Source organism: Pseudophryne corroboree, chromosome 3 (genome assembly GCF_028390025.1).
Source record: "Pseudophryne corroboree isolate aPseCor3 chromosome 3, aPseCor3.hap2, whole genome shotgun sequence".
Classification (NCBI taxonomy): Eukaryota; Metazoa; Chordata; class Amphibia; order Anura; family Myobatrachidae; genus Pseudophryne; species Pseudophryne corroboree.
Window position 1 is genome coordinate 207,218,381 of NC_086446.1, and position 17,159 is coordinate 207,235,539.

Below are 17,159 nucleotides of genomic sequence, written 5' to 3' on the forward strand. Positions count from 1 at the left end.
TCCACGTCCAGAGATAAAATCCTCGTACTTGGCAAAATAAAAACACGCACACCCGTACCAGCGGACTGAAAGGGGTCCTATGTTGACACATGGGACCCCTTTTCACGAATGCAGAGAGACCCCCCCGTGACTGCTGTCATTTTCATTGAATATGGTGAATTCCGGAAGCCACCTGTCGGAATTCACCTGTTGAATTGTGTCGAATTAAAAAACGGCGATAATTTGCCGCAATTCGCCGCTAATTGCATATACCCCTATGCATTCTGACAGCATATTTAATATAATTTGGTCCAGTTATTATATTCCAGGCACAATAATAAGCTTCCGTATACTAGGGTTTGTTATTAAGCTGCTGCTGGCGTGCTACAGCATTGGCACGGACCGGCAGATACGAGCGGCTGATTTCCTATACGGACAGCATTAGAAGCGCACTGACCGGAAGCGGAAGTGCATTCCAAGGACGGATGGCGTGCGGTCCACAGCGGAGCTGTGGAGACCGATGCCGATTTGGCGCGAGTGGACGGGTGAACGAGGCGTCGCATGTGTGGGATATCAGTGTGCTGATGACGGGCGCCCTGGCTATTTAAGTGGCAACTATGTGGTTATTGTTTGTGGAGCCCTTGAGGAAGGTGGTTATACACCGAAACGGCTGTCTGTCGGGCTTATCATGACAGGATGATGCATCCATTAGCTGACCAGATAAGTTCATTGGTTTGAAGCTTTCATGTATCTATTGGAACGGATTCAATAGTTGCTGCTGTATGAAATTTAATTTGATGTGATCATTGCACTTTATCAACATTTAAAGAACTTTTTTGGCATTTAAATGTGGTGTGCTGGCCTTTATGTGAACAGGCTGCTGGAATGGTATGCTCTACACAGGATGACTATGCATTGAACATGAGATTGCAGCACCCAACTTTTTTAACTTGGAAATGAGTGCGGTTTTTTCCTCTGAAATATATATATATATATATATATATATATATATATATATATATATATATATATATATATATATATATATATTTATAGTATCCGGACTCCAGGTCGACAGCAAAAAGGTCGACACCTTAGGTCGACGTCAATTGGTCGACACACCTTAGGTCGACATGGACAAAAGGTCGATATGGACAAAAGGTCGACAGGAACAAGGTCGACATGGAAAAAGGTCGACATGAGTTTTTCAGGATTTTTTTCTTTTTTGGAACCTTAACGATCCACGTGGACTACGATTGGAATGGTAATCTGTGCCGAGCGAAGCGGTAGCGGAGTGAAGGCACCATGTCCGAAGCATGGCGAGCGAAGGAAGCCATGCGAGGGGACGCGGTGCACTAATTGGGGTTCACGGTCACTCTACGAAGAAAACGACACCAAAAAAACATAAAAAACTCATGTCGACCTTTTTCCATGTCGACCTTGTTCCTGTCGACCTTTTGTCCATGTTGACCTTTTGTCCATGTTGACCTAAGGTGTGTCGACCAATTGGCGGCGACCTAAGGTGTGTCGACCTTTTTGCTGTCGACCCTCAGTCCCAGACCCATATATATATAGCACCAATGATCTGCCTCCCCCCTGTACTTGTCAGTGTGATGGAGGACCAGCCTCTCTGCAGCTTGTGGAGAGGAAATGGCGCCGTGAGCTGTGAGGAAGAAGCTCCGCTGCCTCAATGGCGCGCTTCTGTCCCGCTTATTTCTTATGTTTAAACTGGCGGGGGTTAGGACAGTGCCGTAGCACTAATGTCCCCTCTTGCCAGTACATATGAGGATGTTTCCAGCTGCCCAGGGCGCCCCCCCCCCCCCCCCGCGCACCCTGTAGTGCTGTTTGTGTGGGAGCTTGCCGCACAGCGTATGCCCGCTGCGCGGTGCCTCAGAAAATGCTGTCAGATGATACTGAAGTCTTCTTTACTTCGGTTACTCACCTGTCTTCTGACTTCTGGCTCTGCAAGGGGGTGATGGCAGGCTGTGGGAGCGAGCATATGAGCGTACCCAGTGATCAAACCCTCAGGAGCTAATGGTGTCCTGTAGCCAGAAGCAGAGCCCTTGAACTCACTGGAAGTGGGTCATACTTCTCTCCCCTAAGTCCCACGAAGCAGGGAGACTGTTGCCAGCAGCCTCCCTGAAAATAAAAATCCTAATAAAAAAGTATTTACAGAGAAACTCAGTAGAGCTCCCCTTAGTGCGTCCAGTCTCACTGGGCACAATTCTAAAACTGGAGTCTGGAGGAGGGGCATAGAGAGAGGAGCCAGTTCACACCCTTTCAAAGTCTTAAAGTGCCCACGTCTCCTGCGGATCCCATCTATACCCCATGGTTCTAATGGTGACCCCAGCATCCTCTAGGACGTATGAGAAAGAAAAAAATGGTCTTTAGAAAACCATCGAGTCTCCTATCTGTGGCATTTATTTATGTTGAAAACAAAAATAATGTAGATTTTCACAGCAATCTAAGGTCTGCGAATATACTTAGGGAGCCACCCTTCTTTTTTTAAACAGTCCCCAGCTGGATGAGGATAACTGGAACTCCATTTCCTGGAATTCTAACTTTCTACTGGGCGTAACCCAACATAATTTCCATCAGCTGTTTTGGGACATTTAAACACAGCTGCCTAAGTTTCTAACACAGGCTCTGCTGCTTCTGAGGATAGAATGGCTTGCATAGCACTAAGTATCTCTGGTATCTAAGCCTTCCGAAGTGCGATGAGTATTCAGCTAAACATGTATAAACTGTGAAGATGTTGATATACTTAGCACCGGCCTTTCAAGCTGCATTTGTTAAGAGGCTGCCCTAGGTGGATAACCTGAGAATGAAGTTGCATGTAAGGGTTAATAGTATAACCCACAGGTTCTCAAACTCGGTCCTCAGGACCCCACACAGTGCATGTTTTGCAGGTCTCCTCACAGATCACAAGTGATATAATTAGCTCAACCTGTGGATCTTTAAAAATGTGTCAGTGAGTAATTAATACACCTGTGCACTTGCTGGGTTACCTGCAAAACATGCACTGTGTGGGGTCCTGAGGACCGAGTTTGAGAACCACTGGTATAACCTATTGCTGGTATAGGAGCTGGCATTATCTGCTCAGGTACATTGGATAATGTCTGTGCAAAATAGACCCTGAAGGTTCAACCAGAACCTATGCCTGCCTCGGTTACTTAAGAGGCTTTGGAGACAACTAAACCATTTTGCACATAATCCAACTGAATCAGTGACAGGTTAACTTAGCTCTGCAAAACAACATGAAGAGAGTGTTGGTGCTACTATGGAAAGTGTATTTTCCTCACCCTTGCCACTCTTATACATGATAAATAAATCACACACCTTAGAGTGTTATTATACAATTTGTGACTGTAATCACTTCAAAATTTGTTAAAGAAACATACAATCTGACCCTACCCTGCTTAGCACCATTGAGGATCGGATACACAGAAAAACTGACGGAATTTTTTCAAAAGTAAAGTCAGCAATCACACTAGCAGTCAGTCACAGGTTATACATTAGTATAATAAGCAATATAAGCACATAATCAATTATAAATACATTTCAGGTATGTAGGAGAAACACTACTGCATTACCTTATAAAGGAATTTTAAACATATTCAGTTGCACAGCAAAAGAAAACCACAGCAATAGTTATCAGAGTCATACGCATCAGGCATTTTATCTAACTATTCATACTCAAAGGTAGATAGAGAATTAGGGGTACATTTACTAAGCAGTGATAAGAGCGGAGAAGTGAGCCAGTGGAGAAGTTTTCCCATCAACCAATCAGCAGCTCTGTATCATTTTATAGTATGCAAATTATAGATGTTACTTCAGTGCTGATTGGTTGCCATGGGCAACTTCTCCACTGGCTCACTTCTCCGCTCTTATCACTGCTTAGTAAATGTACCCCTTAGTGCTGTATTACCCACTCAGTAGAGTGGGATACAGAGAGACTCACCCCGCTTCCAGGACCGATCGATATGTTTGCGAATGCTGAGTGGATCCAGACGCTACCAGTGTACACAATCGCTCCGTGAACCTATAGTGAACACAGACGCCCAAGTGAACACTGATGCACCAGTCACACAGCCGCCTATGCTGCGACTGGGTCCCCTGAGTACACAGCGTCTCAGACGGAAGCGGGAAACACAGTTCATGGCGGGAGACTTGGAGGAAACTGGTCATGAACCGGGGGGAGGGGCGACCAGGGAAGCGTCTGAGTCCCCACTGCTGACATCAACCCTAGGGATCACGGCCTTAAAATACCCCTGGAGCCTATGATCCCTAAGGCCTAGCGCTGGTGAACTCTCAGTGGCAGCCACGTCAGTGACTGTTTGATAGTCTCCTCCCAAAATAGTGCGGCTGTGTCCACATTCGGCCACAGCCTGGTAACGTCTGCTGGACCTGCTAGTATATCCGAAACAGATGCCCGTCGAAACAGCACTGTACTCGTGGGTAAGCGTTGTCGCGACCCGGCGGAGAGTTGTTGGAGTGACTCTTTCTAAGGTACGTATAAGACGCTTTTTAGAAAGATCACTCAGAAACAATAGTAAGACTATAAAAATAAAATAAAAAAAGCTTATGGCTGCTAAAAAAAAACAGCCGCCCTTTGACCATGGTCCGGCTCCTGCAGCACCAAACAAAAAACTGATTTGCCTGAGCCAGGAGGCGGGATATATGGACGGGCCCGTTGCATGCTGGGAGGCCGAAAAGCTTTGATCGATTGGTGCAAATCCGCTGTCGCTCCACTATATCCCAATGTATCCTGTGGATACCCTGTGGATCCTGCAGGAGAAATGTGAGTTAGTGCTACGCCAAAACATATTTTCTTCACATAGAATTTGATGGCATAAAAGAACCAAATGGCCCATCCAGTCTGTCCTTTAGTGTTTTGGGGTAGTGTATTAGGGTAGGTTAGAGATTAGGGCATTAGAGTTAGTTTACTGGATTGGGTTAGGATATTAGGTTTGTTTTAGCAGTTTAGGTTAGGGTATTAGGGTTAGTTTGGGAAATGGGGGTTAGAATATTAGGGTTGGTTTATCAGTTTAATTTAAGCGGTTACGATTAGGGAGAGATCTGGTTATAAATACAGATAGGTAGCCGGAGGACAACTGGCGGATGTTGCCCTTGAAGATGCACTTGTACACGGGGTAGTGACGGATGGAAGAGGCGTAACTAGGGTTGATGGCGCTCAGGGCAAATGAAAAAATGTCGACCTTTCACAGTTAACCGCCAAACTCCCTTGCACCACCATGCTGAGATAATCAAATGGTAGGTGCTAAGAGCAGCTACAGGGTCCTGTTGAGGTGCCATCTGCACTGCAGGGTGGAAGCACTGTAATGGTGCCCATACACTTGTGAGATATCAGGTACTATCCTTCAATTTCGACCGCATCTGTGAGATAAATCGAAGGATTGTATGCACATTTTAGGTACCTTGCAACGTGATGCGCGGGCACGCCGGTCGAATCTCGTGTCTCAAGATAGTATGTGCTGCACTTAATATTTATCGAATTGCAGTGCGATTGCATGTGTTTTAAAAACACATACAATATATCGCACTGCTATGCGCGATGGGCACCCGCCTGGAGCGGACGGAGGCTGATCCCACTCAGCGGTGACGGGCCCATCACATGATTACCATGCGATCTATCGCATGGTAATCACTTTGGCAGTTCAGGTGCGAGTGCGATGCCCCACGATGTCGCGTCGTGTGGCATCGCACAAGTGTATGGGCACCATAAGTGTCAGAGCCAATATTGACATGGGGAGGGAGAAAGAGAGACATAGGGGAAAGAGAGAGAGAGCGAGACACAGAGGAAAGAGAGAGAGAGGGACATTTGAGAAAGAGAGACACAGGGAAAGAGAGAGACAAGGGGAAAGAGAAAGGAGGACATGGGAGAAAGAGAGAAAGACACAGGTAAAGAGAGAGAGACATGGGGGAAAGAAAGAGAGACATGATGGATGATACACGGATAATTCCCCTTTCACTGCCCAGCTCACAGTGCGATATACTGCCCCGTTAATCTCCATCATAAGAGCAAGACACCCCACTACCACCACCTCTTTCCACCGCCATCCAGCTCCAGTGAGGGAGTTACAATCCTACATCAACTTTAACCTCAGCAATTAATGTGCTGTGACAAGGCCAATGCAGGACAGTGTGAGGGAGAAGAGAACCCTGCTCGCCCACCGGCATGATTATATTACTAATCTGCTTCATGAGTTAGCCTGCAGTGAGTGAGCTTCAACCATGTCCTGCTGACATTATGAGAGGGGTAGTGCAGTCACATCACTAACCTGAGTGAGGCCAGTGAACAGGGGATCCACGGCGCGGTTAGGACCAGCATCAGATTATCATAATTTTCTATCTCGGTTGGCACCGCAGATAGGAGGAAGGAGGAGGAGGGGCGGTTCTGTGAGAACAGAATGCTGCTCATTGGTGGCTGATCTTGGGGGAGGGACCAGTCTTGGAAGCTTGGCAGGGCAGAGACTGGGTTTGTCTCTGCAGAGATCAACAATATTGTGCAGCACCAGTTGAGGAGCTAGGCTGAGACGGGGGCAGGAGTTCCCTGTAAATGGCATTGACCCCCCCAGCATCAGCCTGAACATAAGAGCACCCGTACTTACGACTGATTCATGCAGATGGACGGGAGTCACTGGCTGCGTCAGAACAGACTGGTCCGGCTGCCAGTGAGTCCAAGCAGGGCACGACCCGCACACAGTGAGAAAGCCCGCCCCCAAAACATATTGCCACTCTCCCTCTCATACTGTGTGGCTGCAGCGGCTAAGCGTACAGTTAGAGAACTGGACTATATTAGGGGATGGCTGATCTAATCATCTGCCTGTCCTCAACACCTTCCGGCTAAGCGGCAGGCCTGATCGCCCTACAGTAATCTCCTCCCCGCTGTGATGCCGGTACCTTGAACATCTGCACTGGCACTGGTTACTCAAATGTACAACCGCCAAGGGGGAGAGGAAGTGAGCGACTCAGGAGGGGTAGGCGGGTACAGGCTAAAAACATGCAGCTCCAGCCCTGGCACAGCAGATCCGACACTGGGTGAGCATGGAACGGGCGCTTCACATCCACTCAGTGCCACCCATCAAGTGCCGGCACCCATAGGTGGCTGCCTAAAGCTCCCTAGTGGAAGTACCGACACTGTGCAATGTTTTTAAATTTACATCATTTTATTTTCTAATGTGGATTATATCATACGTTGTAGACAGTGGCGGTTCTTGCCACGGGCAAGCAGGACTTTTGCCCGGGGCGCCGCCTTCCGGAGGGCGCTGGCACCATCCGGAGGGCGCCGCACCGTGGCAAGATCCGCCACTGCTGCCCGCTGTGTCCCCCGTCCGCCTCCGCTGCCCGCTGCCGTCCTCGGCGCCTCCTGTGAAGGGAACTAGACGCTATGCGTCTAGTTTCCCTTCGTGGAGAGTAACTGCTGATCGGTGCGCGATGACGTCATCGCGCACCGCACAGCAAAGGTCCTCTCCACGAAGGGAACTAGACGCATAGCGTCTAGTTTCTCTTCGTGGAGAGGACCTTTTGCTGTGCGGTGCGCGATGACGTCATCGCGCACCGCTCAGCATTCAAGCGGCGCTTTCAATGTACAGGGGGCGTGACTCACCACGCCCCCTGTATTAGGCCACACCCCTTTCCTGCCCGGGGCGCTCTGCGCCCTTGAACCGGCCCTGGTTGTAGATTCTTATTTTCAATAAATATGAGAATATAAATTCAATAGAACCTCAGTAATAATTGCTTACTAGTGAACAGATACTGTAAATTGCAATCTCATGTGTATCAGACTTTTCTTAAAGCCTTTAAAAACAAAGGCTTTAAGGAAACAATATATTACCAATATTCAAAACAAAATAATTTTACTTACACATAAAGCTATTAAGCAAACTGCACCAACATAGATCTCTTCACTTATCTCAAAATATCTCCCTACCTGACCTCTCCTCTCTGCACAAAACCTGCGTCTCTCATTTACACACATTATTTGCCCACACTCACGATTACAGCACTTTTCTTGTGCTGCACCAATGCTGTGGAATACCCTCACACGCACAATAAGACTTTCTTCTAGTCTCCAAACCTTCAAGCGTTCCTTGAAAACTCACCTCTGCAGGCAAGCTTATCAGATTCCAGAACACATACTGTAACCTTGATGACAGCTATCCTACTCCCCTTTATACAGCCTACACATAACATCACATACTGTATTTGGTCTTTCTTCAGTTTCACATCCTCCTGACCCTTGGTCAACAGTGCTGTGTGACTATATCACACAGGCCATTCGGAAACCTTTCCAATCTGGCTGGACCATTATGCAATAGGTAGCAATTATTCCATGTGTATAAACGCCTATTTACCCATTGATTGTAAGCTAGTGATCAGAGCCTTCCTACCTCTATGTCTGTCTGTTATTACCCAGTTTTGTTCTATTACTGTGGTTTCAATTGTAAAGCTTAATATGTTGCACTATATAAGAAACTTTTAACAATAAAATAAAAAATATGCTGACTGCTTTGCTTGGCAATGTGACTTAAAATATACCATTGTATGAATCATGCTGATAAAACAAAATTGCCAGCCTTTTACTATTGCTCAACAGTTGCACAAGTAAGACACTGAGAATGACTCGCACACAGGCATGGCATGACATTACATTTTACACAGTTAAACCATTTTGTTCATTTTTTCTTAGTCTTGCACAACAGAAGCAGCTCTTTCAATTGCTATATTGAAAAAAGTAGAACACCAAGAAGAAGTCAAATAAACTAGTGGCAGGAGCACATTTATAAAAAAAAAAAATATCATGTATGAAAATTTAGAGGTAAGTGGAGTACACCCTAGGTGATAAACCGACCGTTATAGCAAATGGCCGTTATATCACGAGCCCATTGGCAGGTGTGTGCACCGGGATCCGGTCTGAAGATCGACAGTGTCTAGGTCGACAATGTTTAGGTCGACCACTATAGGTCGACAGTCACTAGGTCGACATGGATGGAAGGTCGACAGGGTTTCTAGGTCGACATGTGCTAGGTCGACAGGTCTAAAGGTCGACATGAGTTTTTCACAAATTTTTTTTTTTTTCATACTTAACGATCCACGTGGACTACGATTGGAACGGTAAAGTGTGCCGAGCGAAGCGAAGGCACCATGCCCGAAGCATGCCATGCGAGGGGACGCGGTGCACTAATTTGGGATCCCGGTCACTCTACGAAGAAAACGACACAAAAAAAAATTTCCTCATGTCGACCTTTAGACCTGTCGACCTAGCACATGTCGACCTAGAAACCCTGTCGACCTTCCATCCATGTCGACCTAGTGACTGTCGACCTATAGTGGTCGACCTAAACATTGTCGACCTAGATACTGTCGATAAAACGAACCACACCCGTGTGCACCAGATATGTCTGTAAACAACATCATTCCCTGACATATCACATTGGCGGTCCGCTGACTGCTCGTACACTTGCTACAGCTGGGTGTCCTAACGACACATTGAGTATATAAGTGAGTATACTTACTTGAATTGGCTGCTCTGTCAGCATGGTGGATGGTACGCCATCAAGTTGTGGCAGTGTGTACCTAGCCTAAGTGTCCTTTGTAATATTAACTATTTAACGTCTTCCTTAGTTTTAGGAAATGTTAGTAACAGTAAGGAATTCAGTTAAGCATGATGTTCTGAAGTGGCTGCACACATAACAGGTTGCAGCAGCAAGAAAATCTCTCTTCGTTTTTGCTTACACCTCAGTGGGACGGGAGCATAAAATAAATTACGTTTTGCTGCCTAGATAGCATGCTTTATATAAGCTCGATTAGCCAAAATCAACAATTCTTGGTTTCTGTTGCAGGAATTAAAGCAGTTATTTTTTTTTCTAAAAGCAATAACACCCTTGATGACAAACTGCAGCTTGCTACATTTCCCTCAAAATGTTCATCAGTGTAAAGCATTTTTGCTCATTGGGCCATGTTTGTAAATAGAACAAGAAAGTAAGCAACTGGGCAAAACCATGCTGCACTGCAGGTGGGGCAGATGTAACATGTGCAGAGAGATTTATAATTTGGTGTGGTGTGCTAAAACCAAAATCTAAATTGCAGTGTAAAGATAAAGCGAACATGTGTGGGCTACATGCAGAAGCAGCCAGTATTTACCCAGCACAGAAAATATATATAAATGTATTTGACCCCTTGCATGGCAACATGGTTTGTTCCAGACACGTGTCCGGATGTAATGAAGTCCAAATTGGCTGGAGGTGTGAGTTTCAAGGCATGGGTTTGCCTTGTACATGATTGGCACTTTAAAAAAAATGTCCGAGTTGTCTCTGAACCCGCACCTCCGGCCTACTCGAACTTCATTACATCCGCACTCACAAAGTTACTTGCTTTTTTTTTGCTTTACTTACAAACATGAATCAGGGCCTTTGCACGTACGATAGGATAAAGCATTTATTTATGAACAAAGCACCTATTTACAGAAATGGTAATATGTCCATTACTCTCAGCAGAAGCAATAGATATTTTTTTTAAACAATACATGTAAAACAATTCTATAAAATGCACAGGATTTACATAATACTATTTAAAGGGCATTTTTGTGCCAATTTTCAGTAAAATCTGAAGCTGTTGAGCTCAGGTCAGTAAAATGTAATTATGTTTTATCGTTTATTTTTTCATATTTTTGCTAGGGAAAGGGGGTCAATATTTTGCTAAAGAAAAAAAGAAAATGCAATAATTTACATAACTGGCGAGAGCATAGTGTGTTGAAAAAATAGGATTTTAATACCTACCGGTAAATCCTTTTCTCTTAGTCCGTAGAGGATGCTGGGGACTCCAAAAAGGACCATGGGGTATAGACAGGATCCGCAGGAGACATGGGCACTTTAAGACTTTAAATGGGTGTGAACTGGCTCCTCCCTCTATGCCCCTCCTCCAGACCTCAGTTATAGGAACTGTGCCCCGAGGAGACGAACATTTCGAGGAAAATAATTTTGTTAAACTAAGGGTGAGATACATACCAGCTCACACCACCACACACCGTACAACTTGGCCTATAACTACAACCAGTTAACAGCGTGAACCAAAATGATCAGCAACAGGCTGACCTTAACCAAAACACAACCATTGTGTAACATAAGCAATAACCGTTAACAAGTACTGCAGATAGAGTCCGCACTGGGACGGGCGGTCCTCTACGGACTAAGAGAAAAGGATTTACCGGTAGGTATTAAAATCCTATTTTCTCATACGTCCTAGAGGATGCTGGGGATCCTTCAAGAACCATGGGGTTTATACCAAAGCTCTAGAACGGGCGGGAGAGTGCGGATGACTCTGCAGCACCGATTGACCAAACAAGAGGTCCTCCTCAGCCAGGGTATCAAACTTGTAAAACTTCCCAAAAGGACCATGGGATTTATACCAAAGCTCCAGACCGGGCGGGAGAGTGCGGATGACTCTACAGCACCGACTGAGCAAACATGAGGTCCTCATCAGCCAGGGTATCAAAACTTGTAGAATTTTGCAAAAGTGTTTGAACCCGACCAAGTAGCTGCTCGGCAAAGTTGTAATGCCGATACACCTCGGGCAGCCGCCCAAGACGAGCCCACCTTCCTAGTGGAATGGGCCTTCACCGAATTCGGTAACGGCAGTCCAGCCACAGAATGGGCATGCTGAATCGTATTACAGATCCAGCGTGCAATAGTCTGCTTAGAAGCAGGAGCCCCAACCTTGTTGGAAGCATACAGGACACACAGCGCCTGTTTTCCTAATACGAGCCGTTCTGGCTACATAAATTTTCAAAGCTCTGACCACATTGAGTGACTTAGAATCAGCCAAGGCTTCAGTAGCCACAGGTACCACAATAGGTTGGTTCATGTGAAACGAAGAAACCACCTTTGGGAGAAATTGTTGACGAGTCCTCAATTCTGCTCTATCAACATGGAAAAACCAAGTAGGGGTTTTGTTAGACAAAGTAGCCAACTCTGACACCCGCCTTGCGGACGCCAAGGCCAATATCATGACCACTTTCCAAGTGAGAAATTTCAACTCAACCTTTTGTAAAGGTTCAAACCAATTTGACGTCAGGAACCGTAACACCACGTTAAGGTCCCATGGAGCCACCGGGTGCACCAATGGAGGTTGGATGTGCAGTACCCCTTTCACGTATGTCTGCACTTCTGGAAGTGAGGCCAATTCCTTTTTGAAAGAAAATAGATAAGGCCAAAATCTGCACTTTAATGGAGCCTAACTTTAGACCCGCAGTCACACCTGCATGCAAAAAATGGAGAAAACGACCCAGCTGAAATCCTTCCGTAGGCGCCTTCTTGGATTCGCACCAAGACACATATTTTCTCCAAATACGGTAGTAATGCTTCGCCGTTACCTCCTTCCTAGCTTTCAGTAGAGTCGGAATGACCTCTCCGGGAATACCCTTTCGAGCTAGGATTTGGCGTTCAACCGCCATGCCATCAAACGCAACCGCGGTAAGTCTTGGAACACGCACGGTCCTTGCTGTAATAGATCCTCTCTCAGAGGAAGAGGCCAGGGATCTCATATGAGTAATTCCTGAAGATCCGGATACCAGGCCCTCCGTGGCCAATCTGGAACAACGAGTATCGCCTGAACCCTTGTTCTTCTTATGATCCTTAACACCTTTGGGATGAGTGGAAGTGGAGGGAACACATAGACCGACTGAAACACCAACGGTGTCACCAGAGCGTCCACTGCTATTGCTTGAGGGTCCCTCGACCTGGAACAATATGTCTGAAGCTTCTTGTTGAGGCGAGACGCCATCATGTCTATTTGAGGTAGTCCCCAACGACTTGTCACTTCTGCAAAGACCTCTTGATGAAGACCCCACTCTCCTGGATGGAGATCGTGTCTGCTGAGGAAGTCTGCTTCCCAGTTGTCCACGCCTGGAATGTAGACCGCTGACAGAGCGCTTGCATGTTTTTCCGCACAGCAAAGAATCCTTGTGGCCTCCGCCATCGCTGCTCTGCTCCTTGTTCCGCCCTGCGGTTTATGTGCACCACCGCTGTTATGTTGTCCGACTGAATCAGGACGGGTAGGCCGCGAAGGAGATGTTCTGCTTGTAGGAGGCCATTGTAAATGGCCCTTAATTCCAGAATGTTTATGTGCAGACAAGCTTCTTGGCTTGACCATTTTTCCTGGAAATTGTCCCCGTGTGACTGCTCCCCAACCTCGGAGACTCGCATCCATGGTTACCAGGACCCAATCCTGGATCCCGAACCTGCGACCCTCTAGAAGGTGAGAACTTTGGAGCCACCACAGGAGAGAAATCCTGGCCCTGGGGGATAGGCTTATGCTCCGGTGCATGTGTAGATGGGACCCGGACCACTTGTCCAACAGGTCCCACTGAAAAACCCTGGCATAGAACCTGCCAAACGGGATGGCCTCGTAGGCCGCCACTATTTTCCCCAGCACTCGAGTGCATTGATGAATCGACACTCTTGCCAGTGTCAGAAGTTCCTTGACCATGTTCTGGATTTCCAGAGCTTTTTCCAATGGGAGAAAAACTCTCTGAAGATCCGTGTCCAGAATCATGCCCAAGAACCACAGCCATGTTGTCGGAATCAACTGTGACTTTGGCAAATTTAGGAGCCAGCCATGTTGCTGCAGACCCGTCAGGGAGAGCGCAACGTTTTTTCTTAACTGCTCCTGTGATCTCGCCTTTATCAGGAGATCGTCCAAGTACGGGACAATTGTGACCCCTTGCTTGCGCAGGAGCACCATCATTTCCGCCATTACCTTGGTGAAAATCCTCGGGGCCGTGGAAAGACCAAACGGCAACGTCTGAAATTGGCAGTGACAATCCTGAACAGCGAACCTCAGGTACGCCTGATGAGGAGGATAAATGGGAACATGTAGGTAAGCATCCTTTATTTCGACTGACACCATAAACCCCCCCCCCCCCCCCCTCCAGACTTGAGATCACTGCTCGGAGAGATTCCATCTTGAATTTGAAACTTTTGAAATACAGATTGAGGGATTTTAAGTTCAGAATCGGTCTGACCGAGCCATCCGGCTTCGGGACCACAAACAGGCTTGAATAAAGCCCTCCTCCCCGTTGTGACGGGGGTACCTCGACAATGACTCGCTGCTGACACAGCTTTTGTATTGCCGCACACACTACCTCTCTTTCTGGAAGAAAAGATGGCAAGGCCGATTTGAAAAATCGGTGTGGAGGCACATCTTGAAACTCCAGTTTGTATCCTTGGGTCCCAATTTCCAGCACCCAAGGATCCAGGCTCGAGAGAACCCAGACCTGACTGAAGAGCTGAAGACGCGCCCCCACCGATGCGGACTCCCGCAGGGGAGCCCCAGCGTCATGCGGTGGACTTGGCAGAAGCCGGGGAGGACTTCTGCTCCTGGGAGCCTGCCACAGCCGGCGATCTTTTCCCTTTTCCCTTACCTCTTGCCGCAAGGAAGGATGACCCACGTCCTTTCCGGAATTTCTGCGACCGAAAGGACTGCATCTGGTATTGAGGCGTTTTCTTTTGCTGTGGAGGAACAAAAGGCAGAAAAGAGGACTTACCCGCGGTAGCTGTAGAAACCAGGTCCGCGAGGCCTTCACCAAACAAAATTCCACCCTTATAGGGCAGAGCCTCCATAGCCTTCTTAGAATCAGCATCACCATTCCATTGATGAGTCCACAACGCCCTCCTAGCCGAGACTGCCATGTAATTGGCCCTTGATCCCAAGAGGCCAATATCTCTCGCAGTCTCCTTTAGATAGACTGCAGTGTCCCTGATATGACCTAGTGTCAAAAGCACGCTATCCCTATCCAGGGTGTCCATTTCAGATGACAAAGTATCTGCCCACTTTAGGAAACGGATATGCCATAGCAATTATCCTGGGAATCTGCTACCTCTTGACTGGAGTTTCCCAGGCCCTTTAAAAAAGAGCGTTCAGGTCATGAGAGAGAGGAAACGTTACCTCCGATTTCTTCCCTTAAACCTACAGACCCTTGTCTCAGGGACAGCGGGGTCTTCCGTGATATGTAACACGTCTTTTATCGCCACAATCATGTATTGAATACTCTTAGTCACCCTAGGGTGCAACTTTGCAACATTATAGTCAACACTGGAGTCGGAATCCGTGTCGGTATCAGTGTCTGCTATCTGGGTAAATGAACGTTTTTGGGACCCCGAGGGGGTCTGAGTGTGTGGCACCACCTCTCCCATGGATTGTCTCCATGCTTGGTTCTGAGACTCCGATTTGTCCAACCTCTTATGCAACAATGCCACACTTTTATTTAAAACACTCCACATCTCAACCCAATCAGCAGTCGGCGGTGCCGACAGAGTCACTCCCTCATTCTGTTCAGCCCCCACGCGAGCCTCCTCCTGGGAAGAGCATTCAGCTTCTGACATGCCGACACACGTGTACTGACACCCCCAAACACACTGGGCTAAAGGGGACAGATCCACAGTAAGGCCTTTCAGAGACATGGAGAAGGAGTTTGCCAGCTCACACCCAGCGCCCCACCGGTCTGAAGAATTAAACAATGCCCCAGACCTATAAGCGCTGTTTTATAATAATAATAATAATAATAATAATAATAATCATAATAACCAACACCAAATTTTCGTGCTCCCCCTTGTTTTTAACACCCTGTTTGTGACAGCAGTGAAGGGCCAGGAGCAGCGTCTATGCAGCTAGCTGTGGAGAGAAAATGGCGCTGGTCAGAGCTGGAGGACGAAGCCCCGCCCCCTACATGGCGCGCTTATGTCCTGCAATTTTTTTATACCGGCGGGGGTCTCCTAACAGTGCCTCCACACTGTATATACATGCCAGTCCTTATTTTTGAGGTTTTTATTGCTGCCCAGGGCGCTCCCTTTGCGCCCTGCACCCATGTAGTGCCTGTGTGTGCGGGAGCAATGGCGCGCTGCGCGGTACCTCAGGAAGACTGAAGTCTTCTGCCGCCTTCACTGAAGTCTTCTTTGCTTCGGTTACTCGCCTGTCTTCTTTCTTCAGGCTCTGTGAGGGGGACGGCGGCGCGGCTCCGGGAACGAGCAGCTAGGTGACCCAAGTGATCAGACCCTCTGGAGCTAATGGTGTCCAGTAGCCTAAGAAGCAGAGCCTTTCAACTCACAGAAGTAAGTCTGCTTCTCTCCCCTCAGTCCCACGATGCAGGGAGCCTGTTGCCAGCAGTGCTCCCTGAAAATAAAAAAACCTAACAAAAGTGTTTTTAGAGAAACTCAGTAGAGCTCCCCTAGTGTGTGACCAGTCTCCTCTGGGCACAGAATCTAACTGAGGTCTGGAGGAGGGGCATAGAGGGAGGAGCCAGTTCACACCCATTTAAAGTGCCCATGTCTCCTGCGGATCCCGTCTATACCCCATGGTCCTTTTGGAGTCCCCAGCATCCTCTAGGACGAAGGAGAAATATTATTAGTAGTAAAACAAAGTCTTACAACTGGAGAGTTTTCCTTTGATTTCTTCTGAGAACTCTGAGACTCTTCTGGCAAGGGTTGAGTCCCATGAGTTGAGTCTTGCCTATAAGAGATGCTTTTTCCATAAGGCTTTATGCACCTACCGGTACTGGGATGCCCACCAGGACTTACGCCACTGACGTTAGTATAAGCTTAACCCCAGAGTGTCCTGACTCAATGCCGGCAAGAGAAAGACTATGAAAGCAATAGAGGAATTGGGAAGAGTGAGGCAAGGGGGAGGCAAACAACGTAGACAGGGCTGAAAGTGAGGTACAAGGGGAGAAATGGTAATAACGAGAGTGAGGGATGAAAGACACAGAGGGAGTAATAAAGTTAAACAGCCCTGAACCGGGGAGCTGCCTCCGGACTGGGAGGAGCAGTAACTTCTACTACACAATAGTGCACAGTGTACAATAGAAAACAACCAAGAGCATAAGAAAACAATGCAAAATATACTAAACGGACTTTGGTACTGAAATTAGGCTGGACACAGGAGCACTAATGAGTGCTGACAGGCAGGAGGAGAAATCCACTGACTAAAATCAGAACCAAGTGGCAAGGGGGAATGGACCAATGAGCCTCAACACAGCCTCCCTTAATAACAAAATCCCAGCAGCTGCTGCACTTCCACCAGCCCCCTGTGTGACTCCCACAGAGTCCTCCCTCATCCTTGCTGCCAGCTGCCACATACGCTCAGCGTTCAGGTTGCCATGGTTC